Here is a 15,550-nt window from a genome sequence, read left to right as displayed (position 1 = left end):
ATGAGACTTATTCACTATCACAAGAATAGCAAGGAAAAACAAGCCCCCATAATTCAATTACCTCCCCTTCGGTCCCCCCCACAACAAGTGGGAATTCTGGGAGATACAATTCAAGCTGAGATTTGGGTGGGGGCACAACCAAGCCATATCAACTCAGTTTCCCCATTTGTGAAATGGAGAAAATTTCATGTCTATCAAGATGGTTGTGAGCATGAAACAAGTTAAAACACGTAAACTCCTCCCCAGTGCCTGACACACATCAGCAAAGGATAGTTAAAATACTACTACTATTATATCATATAGAAAATACACTTGGATCAGTCAACTGTCAAATTATTCACTTCCATGAAACTTTATATATCTAATTGCATCTATATAGACATAAAGAGACAGACAATATATAAAGTAAGTAAAGCACACATTTAAAAAGTTATAACATTGCAAGTTGGCAAAAATCCAACAAATAGAGGAATTAAATTTTTATTTTAAAAGTCTAGTATTTCTATAATGTTAATTACTTTCAAGAATGTAATATATATTCTTTTAACCTCTTAAACCAAAAAACGCCTCTGGTTTAGAATGTATAAGTCATGCCAAATCAAGTAATAAGTACACATTTGAAAACGGTCACAACATTTAAATTTTTTTTATTATACTTTAAGTTCTAGGGTACATGTGCACAACGTGCAGGTTTGTTACATATGTATACATATGCCATGTTGGTGTGCTGCACCCATTAACTCATCATTTACATTAGGTATATCTCCTAATGCTATCCCTCTCCCCTCCCCCACCCCACAACAGACCCTGGTGTGTGATGTTCCCCTTCCTGTGTCTGAGTGTTCTCGTTGTTCAACTCCCACCTATGAGTGAGAACATGAGGTGTTTGGTTTTTTGTCCTTGCGATAGTTTGCTGAGAATGATGGTTTCCAGCTTCATCCATGTCCCTACAAAGGACATGAACTCATCCTGTTTTATGGCTGTATAGTATTCCATGGTATATATGTGCCACATTTTCCTAATCCAGTCTATCGTTGATGGACATTTGGGTTGGTTCCAAGTCTTTGCTATTGTGAGTAGTGCCACAATAAACATATGTGTGCATGTGTCTTTATAGCAGCATGATATATAATCCTTTGGGTAGATGCCCAGTAATGGGATGGCTGGGTCAAATGGTATTTCTATTTCTAGATCCTCGAGGAATCGCCACACTGCCTTCCACAATGGTTGAACTAGTTTACAGTCCCACCAGCAGTGTAAAAGTGTTCCTATTTCTCCGCATCCTCTCCAGCACCTGTTGTTTCCTGACTTTTTAATGATGGCCATTCTAACTGGTGTGAGATGGTATCTCATTGTGGTTTTGATTTGCATTTCTCTGATGGCCAGTGATGATGAGCATTTTTTCATGTGTCTGCTGGCTGCATAAATGTCTTCTTTTGAGAAGTGTCTGCTCATATCCTTCACCCACTTTTTGATGGGGTTGTTTGTTGTTTTCTTGTAAATTTGTTGGAGTTCATTGTAGATTCTGGATATTAGCCCATTGTCAGATGAGTAGATTGCAAAACTTTTCTCCCATTCTGTAGGTTGCCTGCTCACTCTGATGGTAGTTTCTTTTGCTGTGCAGAAGCTCTTTAGTTGAATTAGATCCCATTTGTCAATTTTGGCTTTTGTTGCCATTGCTTTCAGTGTTTTAGACATGAAGTCCTTGCCCATGCCTATGTCCTGAATGGTATTGCCTAGGTTTTCTTCTAGGGTTTTTATGGTTTTAGGTCTAACATGTAAGTCTTTAATCCATCTTGAATGAATTTTTGTATAAGGTGTAAGGAAGGGATCCAGTTTCAGCTTTCTACATATGGCCAGCCAGTTTTCCCAGCACCATTTATTAAATAGGGAATCCTTTCCCCATTGCTTGTTTTTGTCAAGTTTGTCAAAGATCAGATGGCTGTAGATGTGTGGTATTATTTCTGAGGGCTCTGTTCTGTTCCATTGGTCTATATATCTGTTTTGGTACCAGTACCATGCTGTTGTGGTTATTGTATAGCCTTGTAGCATAGTTTGAAGTCAGGTAGCCTGATGCCTCCAGCTTTGTTCTTTTGGCTTAGGATTGACTTGGCCATGCGGGCTCTTTTTTGGTTCCATATGAACTTTAAAGTAGTTTGTTCCAATTCTGTGAAGAAAGTCATCGGTGGCTTGATGGGGATGGCATTGAATCTATAAATTACCTTGGGTAGTATGGCCATTTTCACGATATTGATTCTTCCTATCCATGAGCATGGAATGATCTTCCATTTGTTTGTATCCTCTTTTATTTTGTTGAGCAGTGGTTTGTAGTTCTCCTTGAAGAGGTCCTTCACATCCCTTGTAAGTTGGATTCCTAGGTGTTTTATTCTCTTTGAAGCAATTGTGAATGGGAGTTCACTCATGATTTGGCTCTCTGTTTGTCTGTTTTTGGTGTATAAGAATGCTTGTGATTTTTGGACATTGATTTTGTATCCTGAGACTTCGCTGAAGTTGCTTATCAGCTTAAGGAGATTTTGGGCTGAGACGATGGGTTTTCTAAATATACAATCATGTCATCTGCAAACAGGGACAATTTGGCTTTCTCTTTTCCTAATTGAATACCTTTTATTTCTTTCTCCTGCCTGATTGCCCTGGCCAGAACTTCCAACACTATGTTGAATAGGAGTGGTGAGAGGGGGCATCCCTGTCTTGTGCCAGTTTTCAAAGGGAATGCTTCTAGTTTGTGCCCATTCAGTATGATATTGGCTGTGGGTTTGTCATAAACAGCTCTTATTATTTTGAGATACGTCCCATCAATACCTAATTTATTGAGAGTTTTTAGCATGAACAGTGTGGAATTTTGTCAAAAGCCTTTTCTGCATCTATTGAGATAATGAGAACAAAGACACAACATACCAGAATCTCTGGGACACATTCAAAGCAGTGTGTAGAGGGAAATTTATAGCACTAAATGCCCACAAGAGAAAGCAGGAAAGATCAAAAGTTGACACCCTAACATCACAATTAAAAGAACTAGAGAAGCAAGAGCAAACACATTCAAAAGCTAGCAGAAGGCAAGAAATAACTAAGATCAGAGCAGAAGTGAAGGAGATAGAGACACAAAAAAACCTTCAAAAAATCAATGAATCCAGGAGCTGGTTTTTTGAAAAGATCAACAAAATTGATAGACCGCTAGCAAGACTAATAAAGAAGAAAAGAGAGAAGAATCAAATAGATGCAATAAAAAATGATAAAAGGGATATCACCACCGATCCCACAGAAATACAAACTACCATCAGAGAATACTACAAACACCTCTACGCAAATAAACTAGAAAATCTAGAAGAAATGGATAAATTCCTGGACACATACTCCCTCCCAAGACTAAACCAGGAAGAAGTTGAATCGCCAAATAGACCAATAACAGGCTCTGAAATTGAGGCAATAATTAATAGCCTACCAACCAACAAAAGTCCAGGACCAGAGGGATTCACAGCCGAATTCTACCAGAGGTACAAGGAGGAGCTGGTACCATTCCTTCTGAAACTATTCCAATCAATAGAAAAAGAGGGAATCCTCCCTAACTCATTTGATGAGGCCAGCATCATCCTGATACCAAAGCCTGGCAGAGACACAACAAAAAAAGAGAATTTTAGACCAATATCTCTGATGAACATCAATGCAAAAATCCTCCATAAAATACTGGCAACCCAAATCCAGCAGCACATCAAAAAGCTTATCCACCATGATCAAGTGGGCTTCATCCCTGGGATGCAAGGCTGGTTCAACATACACAAATCAATAAACGTAATCCAGCATAGAAACAGAACCAAAGACAAAAAACCACATGATTATCTCAAAATTTAAATTTAAAAAAAAATCAAACTAGGCAGCTCACTTATAATCACCTTGATTAGAATAAATCTACTAGCAGGCTAATGTACACTAAAAAGAATTCATTGTATATTCCCCATCCTTAATAGTAATACCAATGTTAATAAAATGCACTGTACAAATGTTTAGAACTCAATAACTGAATATTGTAAATATAAAATGTATGTATTACACATATTACCTCAGTGATTATTTACAAAAATATGATTGAGGCAAACATGGGTGTTTGCTGTTATGGTATACTGAGCCGGCTCATAAAAAACTGGAAGAAATTCTGTTTACGCATCTCCTGACACCTCTCCCTATTATTTATTGAGTGCTGGAAATGAACATCTCTAACTCTAAAAGGGGCAAAGGACCATTGTAGTGGGTTTTTATCGCCCTTCCCTTAGACCAAATACACGGTTATATTTTAAAGAATTTTCCCATTACATAGAAATAAAAACAAACACGAAAAATAATTTATCAACTAAGCAAATTGAGAATGCTGACAAACTTGGCAGTGATACATAGTGCAATGGAAGACATCTATTGCTCTATTTACTTGTTTTCTGTCAGTGGTGGCTCTAAACCTATAAAAGGCAGAGAAGAGTAAAAGAAAGGAGAGAAAGACATTGTGTATGTGTTTGTGCGTATGTGCAGAAAATAAGCCTTTTTTTAGGTTTTCTAGGCTTAGTCAATTATTTTCTGTTAAATTATAATTAATGCAGTCACCAGTAACTGAAGGAATAATTACATTTTGAAGAATGTTTACTACTATAGTTGTAAATGATTGATTCAATGAATTTATTAAAAATGAGCAGTTTCATGGGCTTGAATTTAGTTTTAATACTTCAGTCCAAATTGTTAAAAATAGCAAGAAGCTAACTGCCAGAGGTTTACTTACATCATCCCATTTTTAAATCAGATCTTTTATCTAATAACTTGTAATAATCAAGTTAGGACTCATTAAGCATAATCTTTATGCTTCTTCCTTAAACTTTGATCTTTAAACAATGTTTTAAAATACTTTTATGATAAAAACTCTCAACAAGTTTGGTATAGAAGAAATGTACCTCAAATACAGCTACATCACATCTACTGGTGAAAAGCTTTCCTCTAATATCAGGAATGTACCTCAAACATAGCTACATCACATCCACTGGTGAAAAGCTTCCCTCTAATATCAGGAATAAGAAAAGGATGACCTCTCTTGCCACTTCTATTCAACATACTTCTGGAAGCTTTAGCCACAGCAATTAGGCAAGAACAAATAATAACAAAAATTTAAAAAGACATTCAATCAGAAAATAAAAAGTAGAGCTGTCTCTCCTTGCATGTGACATTTTCTTAAAAACTCTACCAAAAATTATTAGAACTAATAAATTTAGTACATTTTCAATATACAAAATCAACATAGAAAAATCAATTATGTTTTTACACACTGACAACAAACTATCCAAAAAATGAAATTAAGGAAAGATCCCATTTACAATAGCATGAAAATAAAATACATAGAAATAACCAATGAGATAAAATATTAGTATCTATATATTAAAAACTATAGAACTGATGAAAACATTCGAGGACACAAATAACAAGATATCACATATTTATGAATTCGAATAATTAATATTGTCAAAAATGTGCATATTTTCCAACTTAATCCACAAATTCAATACAAACTTTCTCAAAATTCCAATGGAATTTTCACAGAAATAGAAAAAAAATGTTGTAAAGTTTCTATGGTATCACAAAAGACCCCGAATAGCCAAAGAAATATTGAGCAAAAAGAGCAAAGCTGGAGGTATCACATCACCTGATTTCAAAATATGCTACAAAACAATAGCCATCAAAAAGCATGGTACCAGCATAAAAACAGACATACAAGCCAATGAACCAGAACAGAAAGCCCAGAAATAAATGCACATATTTATGGTCAATTGATCCTTGCAGAAAGTGCCAAGAACACACATTGGGGAAAGGACACTGGAAAACTGATTCTCTGCATGTGGAAGAATGAAATTAGATCCTTATATCACCCTATATATAAAAACCAACTCAAAATGGATTAATGACTTATACGTAAGAAACTGAAACTGCAAAAATACTAGAGAAAAACATAGGTTAAAAGCTTCTTGATATTGGAGGAAGCAATAAATTCTTAGATATGTCCCCAAAAGCACAGACAACAAAAACAAAAATAGACAAATGGGACTGCATCTAATTTAAAAAAAAAAAAAAAACAAAACTCCGTACAGCCAAGGAACAACCTACAGAATGAGAGAAAAAATATACAAACCATACATCTGAAAAACAGTTAATATTCAAAATGTATAAGGAATTCACTCAATCACAAGAAAACAAACAACCCTATTAGAAAATAGTCAAAGGATCTGAATGGATATTTTTCAAAAGAAGACATATGTATTAGTCCCTTCTCACACGGCTATAAAGAAGTACCAGAGACTGGGTAATATATAAAGGGCAGAGGTTTTAGACTCACATTTCCACATGCCTGGAGATGCCTCAGGAAACTTACAATCATGGAGGAAGGTGAATAAGAAGCAAGTACCTTCTTCACAAGGCAACAGGAAAGAGAGCGTGTGAAGGACGAACTGTCAAACACTTATGAAACCATCAGATCTCATGAGAACTCACTCACTATCTTGAGAACAGAAGGGGGGAAGCCGCCCCCATGATTCAATCACCTCCCACCAGGTCTCTCTCTCAACACATGGGGATTATGGGGATTACAATTTGAGATGAGATTTGGATGGGGACACAGAGCCAAACCATATCAACATACACATGGTCAACAGGTACAGTCATGCATTACTTAATAACAGGAATACATTCTGAGAAATGTGTCATTAGGTGATTTTGTAGCTGTCTGAACATCATAGAGTGTACTGACACAAACCTAGATGGTATAGCTACCACACACCTAAACTATATGGTATAGCCTATTGCCCCTAGGCTAAAAACATGTACAACATGTTACTGTACTGAATACTGCAGGCAATTGGAACACAATAAGTATTTGTGTATCTAAACATGGAAAAGGTACTGTAAAAATATAGCATAAAAATATAGCATAATAAATGAAAAATTATATACATGTATAGGGCACTTATCATGAATGGGGCTTGCAGGACTGGAAGTTGCTTTCAGTAAGTCTGTGAGTCAGTGGTGAGTGAATGTGAAAGCCTAAGGCATCACTGTACTGTAGGCTTTATAAACACTGCACTAGGCTACACTAAATTTACATAAAATTGTTATTCTTAAATAATAAATTAATCTTAGCTTACTGTAACTTTTTACTTTATAAACTTTTAAAATTTTTTACTTTTCTGTCTCTTTTGTAATACATTTAGCTTAAAACAGAGAATCACTGTACAATTGCATAAAATATTTTCTTTTTTTAATATCCTGATTCTATAAGCATTTTTCTATTTTTAAAATTTGTATTTTATTTTTTGCTTTTAAAACTTTTTTGTTAAAAAACTAAGACATAAACATTATGCTTAGACATTAGCCTAAGCCTACACAGGGTCAGGATCATCAGTATCACTGTCTTCCCTCTCCATGTCTCGTCCCACTGGAAAGTCTTCAGGGGTAATAACAGCCATAGAGCTGTCATCTCCTATGATAACAATACCTTCTTCTGGAATATTTCCTGAAGGACCTGCCTGAGGCTGTTTTACAGTTAACTTTTTTTTAAATAAGTAGAAGGAGTGCACTCTAAAATAATGATAAATAGTATATTAAATATGTAAACCAGTAAAATAATCATTTGTTAATATTATCAAGTAGTATGTACGATACACAATTATATATGCTACACTTTTTTTTTTCATTTTTGAGATAGGGTCTGTATTAGTCCATTCTCATGCTGCTAATAAAGACATACCCAAGACTGAGTAATTTATAAAAGGAAGAAGTTTAATTGACTCACAGTTCAGCATGGCTGGGAAGGCCTCAGGAATCTTACAATCATGGCAGAAGGGGAAGCAAACACATCTTTCTTCACATGACGGCAGCAAGGAGAAGTGTCAAGTGAAGGCAGGGAAAAGCCCCTTAATAAAGTCATCAAATCTTGTGAGAACTCACTCACTATCATGAGAACAGTATGGAGGAATCACTCTCTTGATCTAATCGCCTTGCACAAGATCCCACCCCCAACACATGGGGATTACAATTCAAGATGAGGTTTGGGTGGGGACACAGCCGAACTATATTATTCTGCCCCTGGCCCCTCCCAAATCTCATGTCCTCACATTTCAAAACACAATCATGCCCTTCCAACAGTCCCCCAAAGTCTTAACTCATTCTAGTATTAACCCAAAAGTCCAAGCCCAAAGTCTTATCTGAGACAAGGCAAGTCCCTTCCACCTATGAGCCTGTAAAATCAATAGCAAGTTAGTTACTTCTTAGATACAATGGAGGTAAAGGCATCTGGTAAATACACCCCCATTCCAAATGGAAGAAATCGGCCAAAATGAAAGGGCTACAGGACAAAGAAAGGCCTAAGGCCCAAAAGGGCTAAGTCAGAAATCCAATAGGGAAGTCATATCTTAAAGTTCCAAAATGACCTCCTTTGACTCCATGTCTCAAATCCAGGTCACAAGGTCCAAAATGATCTCCTCTGACTCCATGTCACACTGATGCAAGAGATGGGCTCCCATGGCCTTGGGCAGCTACACCCCTGTGGCTTTGTGGGGTACACACCACCTCCTAGCTTTCTTCACTGGCTAACATTGAGTGTCTGTGGCATGTCCCACCATGCCTGGCTAATTTTGTAATTTTTGTAGAGATAGGGGACTCACTATATTGCCCAGGCTGGTCTCAAACTCCTGGGATCAAGCAATACTCCCATCTTAGCCTACCGAAGTGCTAGGATTAAAGGCATGAGCCACCACACCCAGCATCTGTGCCATAATTTTATATGACTGGCAGCACAGCAGTTTCTTCACACCAGCATCACCACAAACATATGAATAATGCATTGCACTATGACATCACTAAGAAATAAGAATTTTTTAGGTTCATTATAATCATATGGGACCACCTTGCATACGCAGTCTGTCATTGACCAAAATGTTGTTATACAGCGTGTGACTGTTATGAAAAAGTGCTCAACATCACTAGTCATCAGGGAAAGCAAATCAGAACCACAATGAGATAACACGTCACACCTGTTAGAATGGCTATTGTCAAAAAGACAAAAGATAACAAGTTTTGGCAAGTATGTGGAGAAAAGGGAATCCTTGCATACTATTGGTAGGAATACAACTTGGTATAGCCATTATGCAAAATACTATGAAGAGTCTCAAAAAATTAAAAATAGAACTACCACATAATCCAGCAATCCAAGTTCTTAGTATACAAGGAAATGAAATTAGCATGTTGAAAAGATATCTGCACTCCCATATTCACTGCAGCATTATTCACAAGAACCAAGATATAGAATCAACCTAAGTATCCATCAATAGATGAATGCATAAAGAAAATGCAGGATATATGTGTGTGTGTATATATGTGTACATGTATATATACACACACACACATACATATATATATATATATAGAGAGAGAGAGAGAGAGAGAGAGGAGGGAATTGCTCAGCCTTCAAAATAAAGAAAATCCTATCATCTGCAACATTACTATGAACCTGGAGGACATTATGTTAAGTGAAATAAGCCAGGCACAGAAAGACAAATACTGTTTGATCTCACTTATATGTGGAATATAAAAAGTAAAACTCATAAAAGCAGAGAACAGATGGTTGCCAGGGTGTTGGGGGGTAGGGTAAATCGGGAGATGTCAGTCAAAGGCTATACAGTTTCAATAATCTAGAATGAGTAAGTTCTGGAGATACAATGTACAGAATAGCAACTATAGTTAATAACACCATATTGTATACTTGAAATCTGCTACGAAAGTAGACCTTAAATATTCTCACCATAAAATAAAGGTATTGTGATGGAAATGTTAATAAGCTTGATTATAATAATCATTTCATAATGTATATGTACTTCAAAACATCACATTGCATACTATAAATATGTATAATTTGTGTCAATTATACCTCAATAAATCTATGTTAATAAATCTGGAAAAATCACTCTGGTTGTCAATTATTAAACTGGAAACCACCAGGGACTCTGGAGACACTATGCTTCAATTTCAGTTCCAGCTCTACCATGTGCTAATTGAAAGACTTTAGGCACTTTCTTAACCTTCTGTGCCTCAATTTCAACATCCATAAAATGTGTTTAAAGAATTAAATAGTAAATGCTTATAAAAGGATTTTAGTACTGTCTGAATATTTGAATGTGTTCAATAAGGTTAGCTATTTTTATTATCAGTTAAGCAATAAAAGCACAAAGTAATGAACTCAGTTAGCCAATGTGGTATCAGAATATGAGTCATTCAGTCTATTTTGTTTTCTCAATGACAGAATCAAGGCTTTCTCCTCAAATAAACATTTCGGCTAAAGTATTATCACTCTACTTATCCCTGTTGACCTGATGCAACTAAAACAAAATGTATTCAATTTTTTAATTCACTCCTCAAATACCATTCAATTTCTGATCTGGTCTTTGGCCGCTCTAAGCACAGGTCTCTTGCTTGGACTACAATGTTCCACAGCTGCAAATTGCCTTAATTTTTAGTTTCCCAGGTGTGGGATCAGAACTATGATAACGGAGTGTGCTTTAATAAATCCTCAGACTCTTAAAATGGGACTTCGGAAAGACTAACTCAAACCCAAAGATGGAGTAAGTTGGAGTTCAGGGTGATTAGAAAGTGAAGCTCTAAAGAGAAGAACTGTTCATTATTGTAATACTAGGTAGTAATGATTAGCAGATAATACTGGGTAGAAAATCCAAAAGACAATCCAGATAAATTATTATCTAACCCAATCCAGCAGTGAATAATAAAGATAATAAATGACCCAGTTGAGCTTATCCCAGGCATAAAAGGAGGATTTCGTATTAGAAATTCCTTAAATGTCTTTCAACACTTAATAAAGAAGAAGAAAATGGTATGATCATCTGACTTACTAAAGAGCATATAAAAGGGAACTTTCCATGTTAAACACACACAAACACATGTACACACACACATATTACTGTAAAAAGGGAAATAGTACACATTATCCCTTTAAAATAAAAAACAACACAAGGAAGGTACACTATTAATATTTACATTTATTCATGTACTACAATGTCTTACAAGAATAATTTAAAAAGAAAGAAAAATAAATTAAGGAAATACGATTGGAAGAAATAGAAACATCATTGTTTGCAAATGGTATGACTAACAGCATAGAAACCCTACCTCCCCAAAAAATCTATTGATTAATTATAAGAAATATAGGGGCTCCAAGATGGTGCAGGTGATCTTTAAGGCCCTGGAGGGAATGGACAACCAGACCGTTCTAGCTGTCCCATCATTACTGGATGACCAAGGAGCAGTCCCTGATCCCAGAGGCCAGAGTGTCAACGCACCCCCTGCTATCCAGCCATTGGATGATGAGGATGTCTTTCTCTGTGGGAAGTGTAAGAAGCAATTCAACTCGCTGCCAGTGTTTATGACCCACATGTGGGAACAGTGCCAAGGAAATGCCCCCGACCTGGCCACAGTCTCGCTGGTCACCAACAGTATCTACACAATCTACACACCTTCGGCAGCACCCACAGCGGTCCAGCAGGCCTCACCTCCTGCCAATTGCCAGATCTCCACATACATCACAGCGCCCCCGTCCCCACTGATCCAGGGGAACATCTTGGTAAGCAATGATGTGCTCATGTCTGCCATTTCAGGCTTCACATCACTGGACCAGCCCATGCCCTAGGACCCCAACCTGTGCAGAGCAGCCTGAACATGCATTCTGTGCCCAGCCACCTCACCCAGCCTTCATCCCCTCCTCCACCACTGCCCTCACCACCTCCACCCCAGAGCCTGGGCCCCCTGGACATCCCAATCCTGGTGGGAATGGTGTGGTGAAGGTGTACAGTGCTGCTGCACTCCTGGCTGGGAGTGGAACGGTGGAGATCCAGGCACTGGGGATGCAGCCCTACCCACCCCTGGAGGTGCCAAACCAGTGTGTGGAGGCTCCAGTACACCCCACCCCTGCAGTGTACAGCCCTGGCAAACAGGGATTCAAACCCAAAGGACCAAACCCTGCTGCCACATGACCAGTGCCACCGGGGGCACCATGGCCACCTTTGACTCTCCACCAATGCTGAAGACCCCACGGGCTAAAGGTGCCAGGGGACTCCCGGAAACTACAGGGAAGCCAAAGCCTCAGAAACTCAAGTGCCCATACTGTGACAAGTCATTCACCAAAAACTGCAGCAGCACATCTGAAGCCACACAGGTGAGAAGCCCTTCCAATGTATTGCATGTGGCCGTACCTTTGCCCAGAAGTCTAATGTTAAGAAACACATGCAGACCCACAAGGTATGGCCTCCAGGACACGGTGGTGGCACTGTGTCTCAAAACTCTGTGACTGTACAGGTCTTGGCCCTGAAACCCAGTAGGCAGGAGAACGAGGAAAACACAGGGTTGGGCCAGCCCCTGCCGAGCACACCACAGCCCCAGGCCTTGCCCACAGCCGGCGAGGGCAAGAGGCAAGCCGGAACCCAAGCAGGTAGTCCTCATCTACTGCTCCTACTTGTTCCAGTTCTGACCCAGCAAGTTCAGCACCTATTTCCAGCTCAAGTCACATATGACCCAGCATAAGAACGAGCAGGTGTACAAGTGTGTGGTCAAAAGCTGTGCCCAGACGTTCCCAAAGCTCGACACATTTCTGGAGCACATCAAGAGCCACCAGGAGGAGCTGAGCTACCCCAGACACCTCTGCAACAAGGACTTCCCCCCGCTGTACGACCTGGGCGTGCACCCATACTCCCACAGCCTCCTACCACAGCACAGCCCCAAGAAGGACAGTGCCGTCTACAAGTGTGTCAAACGTGTCAACAAATATCCACCCGGGAGGCCCTGGAGCATCACCTGCAGACCGCCACTCACAACTTCCCCTGCCCACACTGCTAGAAGGTGTTTCCTTGTGAATGCTACCTGCAGCGTCATCTGCCAACCCACCGCAGCGGGGGCAGGTTCAAGGGCCAGGTGTGCAAGAAGTCCTCCCGGCGGGTGCATTACCTCAAACTGCACGCTCACAACCACTCAGGCGAGAAGCCCTACAAATGCTCAGTGTGTGAGTCTGCATTCAACCGCAAGGACAAACTGAAGAGACACATGTTGATCCACCAGCCCTTCAAGAAATATAAATGCCCTTTATCGACGCACACAGGCTGCGGTAAGGAGTCCAACCGGCCGGACAAGCTGAAGGCCCATGTCCTCTCCCACTCCGGCATGAAGCTCCACAAATGCGCCCTGTGCAGCAAGTCCTTCAGCCGCCGTGCCCACCTCGCCGAGCACCAGCGCGCCCACACGGGCTACTACAAGTTCCGCTGTGCTGGCTGCGCCAAGGGCTTTTTCTGCCACAAATACCTCAAAGATCACCGCTGTCGTGTCGGCCCCCAGAAGGACAAGGAGCTGCAAACCCGGCGGCAACCCCCACCACTGCCCTCGAGAAGAGGGCAGCCCCGCGCCGTGGCGGCAGTGGTGGGCGCAAGGTGGTGACCCCCTTGCCTGACCTGCTGGGGCTGGAAGAGCTGAAGGACGCAGGAGCTGGGCTGGTGCCCGAGGCCGTCCCGGGCAAGCCGCCCTTCGCCCAGCCGAACGCAGTGCTTTCCATTGTCGTGGGTGGTGCGGTGGGCACGGAACCTGAGCTGGTGGTACCTGGACAGCTGAGGGGCTGGGCTCCAACCTGGCTCTGGCGGGACTGCAGGCCGGGGCCGAGGGCCCGTGTGCCATGCTCGCTGGGCCCGTCTACATCCAGGCCTCAGAGTGACGGACCCGGGGTGTCCGTTTCCTGGGCAGGCCTGATGCTCATGTTTGGGTCCAGGCTCCCTGGGGGCAGACTGGAGATCCTTCCCAGTGGAAGCAAGCCATCGAGCCATTGGCAGAAATCCTTCTGAATGTCATTCATAAACCTTGGCCCATGGCCGCCTTCCGGTGTCCCCTCTCCTGCTGGAAAGCCCTGCAACATTCTGGGGTCAGAGGCAGGGCCACCCACGGTTTCTGGGCAGAGCCACAGCAAGAGAGACATGGCTGGAGCCTGAGTAGCCCAGCGTCCCGCTGGTCTAGGCTGGTAGTTGCCTCCCCTGGGAGAGAAGACAGGGCAGTCCCACCACTCTGCCTCCAGGCTGCCTCCGGGTGGGCTCTAGTCCGCTGCTCTTCAGGAGGCCTGCCATAAGCTCTTTGGAGTTTATCTGTTGTACCTTTCCACAGACGGTTCCCCACAGCATCCTCAGACAGCTCTGTGATGTAGGCTTTTAGGAGGCACTCAAGTGTCATGGCTGGACTGCAGCTGTGAGACAGATCTGGCTTCAATTCCAAGAGTTGCCATGCACTTGCCTTGTGACCTCGGGCAAGTCACTTCACCTCTCTGAGCCCCGTGTTCCTCATCTGTACAATGGGGCTTACGATACAACTACCTCATAGGGTTGTCCTGGGGATCCAGGGGCTTGCTCAATAAATGTTGCTGTCATTAAAAAAAAAAGAAAGAAATATAGCATATGTAGTGTAATTCATATTTCTGTATAAATGTAATCGCGATTTTTTTCTAGAAAACCATATGTTTAAATAAATGTATGAAAACAATAAAACAAAAGAAAATAAATATTCTGGAGTAGTTGTATGTGGATGAAGAGAAATGTAATTGGAAATGGAGATGAAAATGGTTGCCAGAGACTGGAGAGGGATGGGGAATGAGATATTGGTGAAGGATACAAAGTTTCAGTCACACAGAAGGAATAAGTTCTCAAGATGTATGGCACGGCATGGTGGCTTCGTTAATAATAAAGTGTAGTATACTCAAAAATTGCTGAAAGAGTGGATATTAATTGTTCTCATCATAAACAATAACAGGGATGTGAGATGATGGGTATGTAATAGCTTGATTTAATCATTCCACAATGTATACATATATCAAAACATCACTTTTTATACCCTAAATATATATATTTTTCAATTAAATGTAAGCAAATTAAATACATACAAATATATATAATTTTTCATGTGTTGATTTAAATAAATAAATGGGGTATAAAGAGGGAAAACATTTTAAAATAAAATTTAATTTAAAAAGCACCTAGCAGGGACTCATGGTGATAATGCTATAGAATGAGGAGCACATTGACTTAACTCTATGTTCCTGACGTGCTTAAATTAGAAAGGTGGTGGGAATGGGGAGCTGATATCAACTTTGCTTCCTGAAACAAATACAATGAATCCTTCAAAATTCTTGGTTCATGTACTAATTTTTCGGAACAATTACCTTCCTTCCTTCAATTTACTTCTCTTCTCCTAAGCCATGCATGAAACTCTTTGTCCTACTTGATCATTAGTTAGGTGTTTTTCCTCTCATCTCCTGAAATAGATACTACAGCAAGCCTATTTCTTTCTAGCTTACCCCAGCTCCCAGGAGATCACAAGTAGCTAACAATGTAGACAAAATAAGTTCATTGTGTCAATGGTATAACTTGACAGTTTCATTCAAAAATTACAAGTAAAACATTACTAACTGAATGCCAGACTGTTC

At 40.3% G+C, this 15,550-nt stretch overlaps 1 protein-coding gene and 1 pseudogene across 1 annotated transcript in view; one reads left to right on the top strand and one right to left on the bottom strand.

Annotated features, from left to right (window-relative positions):
- The window catches only part of CFAP299 (cilia and flagella associated protein 299), a 657,858-nt gene that overhangs the window by 594,199 nt on the left and 48,109 nt on the right, over positions 1-15,550 (bottom strand). The window lies entirely within an intron of this gene.
- LOC103890454 (zinc finger protein 341-like) lies at positions 7,744-13,798 on the top strand (annotated as a pseudogene).

The sequence above is a fragment of the Pongo abelii genome, chromosome 3, assembly GCF_028885655.2.
Source record: "Pongo abelii isolate AG06213 chromosome 3, NHGRI_mPonAbe1-v2.0_pri, whole genome shotgun sequence".
Classification (NCBI taxonomy): Eukaryota; Metazoa; Chordata; class Mammalia; order Primates; family Hominidae; genus Pongo; species Pongo abelii.
The sequence above is the reverse complement of the archived record's forward strand: the minus strand, read 5'-3'. Positions and strand labels throughout refer to the sequence as shown.